The sequence below is a fragment of the Sitodiplosis mosellana genome, unplaced genomic scaffold (assembly GCF_009176505.1).
Source record: "Sitodiplosis mosellana isolate CC-2019 unplaced genomic scaffold, AAFC_SMos_1.0 Smas_scaffold_6897, whole genome shotgun sequence".
NCBI classification, from domain to species: domain Eukaryota; kingdom Metazoa; phylum Arthropoda; class Insecta; order Diptera; family Cecidomyiidae; genus Sitodiplosis; species Sitodiplosis mosellana.
The window spans coordinates 1,028-5,228 of record NW_022602032.1 but is presented as its reverse complement, the minus strand read 5'-3'; the positions used below and the strand labels follow the sequence as shown (position 1 = coordinate 5,228).

Below are 4,201 nucleotides of genomic sequence, written 5' to 3'. Positions count from 1 at the left end.
TTTTCTTTTACTTACTCATCAGGTGTACCAGGAGCCTTGCATTTTCCTCAAATATCCTTAATTGCAGCGATTGTTGTTGTATTGGCTTCGTTTGCTTCAACTAATTCTGCGACGACATCACAGTCAGCTTCAAGATTGGCACCATTTTTTTTAGCCTATTGCGAAATGTAGAATGAAATTAGTTTTTAGTCTTTTTTATTTAAACTTAAGACAGAATTACCAGTTTGAATTGTTTCATAACGCAAGAGGCTGTGCATTTCCCAGTTTTAGTTTCTGGCATCTTTCCAGAGCACAAATTATTTCCGTCCTCCTCGGTTGCACCATTGGATTTTCTGGAAGAGTTCATTTTTTACAAGATTATTGAAATGTTCATTCATTTATTCGCTCACACAATCAAAACTCTTATTAGGTAGGGGAAATTGGGGAATTCCGGGCCATGGGGAATTGCGGGCCATGGGGAATTGCGGGCCATGGGGAATTGCGGGCCACCCGACTTTTCTCTGTCACTTGAATAGTTAGACAAGTCAAAATTGCTTCATTTGTCTTGTCTTAGCCCAATATTAGTTTCCTATAACCACTCGACGCGTGAACACGTGCTGTGAGCTCTCTGCAATAAGTGCATTTACAAAAATTCTAAAATATTTTCTTCTAATCATCGTGTTTGCATATTTTAAACGACTATAATAAATTCGGTAAGTATGTTTTTTTTTATGGTGTGTCATTATTCTTTCACCTCACAAAAGGAATTTTGCATAAAGATACATTGAGTGAGTCATGCGCAATCATCTTGTAATTATGAGCATTTGGGGAATTCCGGGCCATTTTTTCTGGGAAATTACGGGCCACTACATTTTTGACACTAATGACACTCATCTAAATGAGTTCAAAACGCATGTTTATTGCACATTCAATGTTTTTCAAGCCAAATTTCGACAAAATATCAGTTAAGTGGCCTTTTCAAACATATATTTTTGTTTTTCGACAATTTCGTAGTCATCATGACACCGATGCCACGTTATTATGCGAAGAAAGAGCCAGAAATTGGAAAAATAACAAAAACGAAAGGATGCAAAAACAAAACCACAAGCAAAAAAGAAGCGCAAAGCCCGTGCAGTATCAACCACGCCAAAGAAGAAACAACGCACTCAATCTTCTACTGAAGAAGAAGAAGATGTTTACATCTGCATCATTTGCAAGGAAAACATGCCAAAGAAGCTCAATCGAAATAATTCCATTCATTGCGATTCATGCGACCAAGTTAGTTCACTTGAAATGCGCCAATATGACGACCAGCTCTTTTACATGCGCTACCTGCGAATTATCGGACTAATTTTGATCTTGATTTTACGAATTTTCAATTTCATTTCATTTAAAATAATTTCTTTTGTCATTTTGAACGATCAATAAACATTTTTCACCAATATATTGTCAGTTTTATGTCAATCCATGAAGTGGCCCGCAATTCCCCATGATTTTTGAAAATGTCAAAAACGTCCTTTTTCTGCCAACCACCAAATTTTTTTTAGCAAAGTTGAATTTTTATAAGTGAAAATACTCAAATGGTAGGATTTGAGGCGTACTACAACTGAGATATTCTAATTTTGAAGAAAATTATATTTATCACAAAGTTATGAACGAAAAATAAACTGTGGCCCGGAACTCCCCAATTTCCCCTAAATTTTAATTTACCTGCAATCCTCATTAATCGCCATGCAAATTTTCTTCTGCTCCTTGGTTGGTTCTGCCCTAAATGATTCATTTAGACAATGTGTAGATTATGTTAATAATTAAATCGATTAAATAAGAGGGGAAATTACGTACTGTGACCAATGCGACCACAAAAACGGCAAAGATCAACCCCAACAATTTAATTGAATTCATTTTCAGCGGATTCACAAGTATATTCCACAAGTGCCTTCGATAGTTTTTAGAGACTGTTCTAATTGACAACCAATTCACTTTTGGAACATTCGAACAATGTCAAGCTCATTATATACCAAAAAGAAATTGACACCAGTTTAGCGCTGGTTTGCTGCTCTCACACCACACTACACACAGTATGCTTTAGTGTGAGAGCGGCAAAGCAGCACTAAACTGGTGTCAATTTCTTTTTGGGATAGCAAAGTTTGAGCTTGATTAGGAAATATTGACGTGCGGCAATCGATTGAAAAATAGATCTTGACAGAAAAATAATTGATGATTGCTTTATTGGTTTCAGATTAGCCAATGTTCATGCCGAAATGTAAAATTATTTATGGAAATCTGGCGACGCCTTTTACTTGTTCATTGGTTTCTGTCATAGCTGTAGATCATTCGAATTTTTTTCACGACAGTGTCATCTAGATAAATCCAATTAGGAAAACAATAGTCCAATTTTTCAGTAGGATGATTTATTTTATTCATAAAAAATATCTCTTTCACTACTCTCATTTATTCTAAACAAAAAAAAATGAACATACATTTGGTCCATTGCTGTTTGATGTGATTCTAATACAAGATTGCTTTAATAACTTATTTTCATGCATGGTTTATTGGATCAACATATTTTTTCCCTATAATTACAAATTTCACATTCAATTTCTTGCTATTTATGGAAATATCAACAGAAAATCACTTCAAACCAAGCATTTTTTATTGAAAATACTCAACAATTATTGAATGAAAATGTTGCTACTATTTAAATTTTTTTTTCCATTTCAAGCTCGTCAACGGTAAATTGTCTGTAGAGAAATCAGGCCATTTTATGAGCCAAATGGCACCGGGAAACAATGTACCTAGCAATGAACTCGTTCGAATTGTCAAAGAAATTTCTGAAGAATGTGCACCGTTGATGGACTCAGATCGGTAAGAAATCATATTCAAATGTTACGTTCTTCAAATTTCTTTCTCAATTGATGATTGGTGATTTGTTTTCTCTTGCAGTTGCGAGCTGGCATTCAAAATTATGGAATGTACCGAAGAAGGTATCCAAAAGCGACAAGATGAAATGAGAAAATTCATGCCATAAGGGGATAGCTCAAATGAAAATGCGGCAGAAAAAATCAGCAAAAGCCTTTAATGTTTCAAACGCTTCGGATGGATGGCGCTGTCAGAAGCTCTCTGAAGCACATAAGAAGTGGTGAATGTTATTATGACAGATCATATTTGTGTTAACGTTTAGAAACGTTGACTCTCAAAGTAGAGAATGTTCTGTTAATATAAACCAAAATACCAACATGGCGGGCCAAAATGCTGTCATGGCGGATATCTTTCTCATTAACTACACATGAAAATATCTCGAAAACGGCTGGGAAAATCGGTAAAATGGACCGTGGTGTCACTCCCTAGAGGGAGTGTAGACACCCGGCTGGTTTGATGCCCCAAAGTTCAAATCCGGTGGATTTGAGCTCATCCATGGGTTCTTGGGATTTGGCCTGATCCCAGCACTTGCCCTGTGGTGAAATTCCATACAAAACATGAGTGTGACTTGTAAAGATGCTCACAAGAAAGGAAAAGCTGGGAATCAGACCAAATCCTGAGAGCCCATGGATCAGCTCGAATCCACTGGATTTGAGCTTTGGGCCATCAAACCAGCCGGGTGTCCACATTCCCTTTAGGGAGTGACACCACGGTCCATTTTGCCGATTTTCCCAGCCGTTTTCGAGATATTTCGATGTGTAAATATTTATTGGTTTTAATTTACCACTTAAGAGGTGAGTTTGGATAAATTAGCAGAAAAGCGTATTAAAGTTCGAAATATTCCATCATTCTAAGATATTTTCACTAGAGGCGCTCTTACAAAAATCCATCCATTCAGCCTCCATAAGAAGCAATGTATTGCTATCGGATTACGATTCATGCCACGACGACCACCACAACAACAATAAATCAGAATTTCTCCTCATTGATTATCCAGGATATATGGCCGGTTCACAATAAAAAAAATGTTTTTTTAAGAACAAAACTTGGGTTTTTATCAAGGTTTATTTTTTAAAAAAAAGTACATCAATCAATGATCCACACATAATACATACATACACATACATAAACGTGTGTTCAGAAAAACTTTTTATAAATCTTTTGGATTTAAACCCAATTTCTTTGCGCCGTCATACACACACTTCATTATTTGATAGGCAAGTTCGCATCTAGGATGAATTAAGAGTAAAACGTAGCATAAAACTGAATACGTGCTGAAATAATGAATTCATTCAAAAATTCA

The 4,201-nt window shown here is 36.0% G+C and overlaps 1 pseudogene; it reads right to left on the bottom strand.

Moving 5' to 3' along the window:
* Positions 1 to 11: 11 nt before the first annotated feature.
* LOC129580016 (general odorant-binding protein 19d-like) lies at positions 12 to 1,881 on the bottom strand (annotated as a pseudogene).
* Positions 1,882 to 4,201: the final 2,320 nt, after the last annotated feature.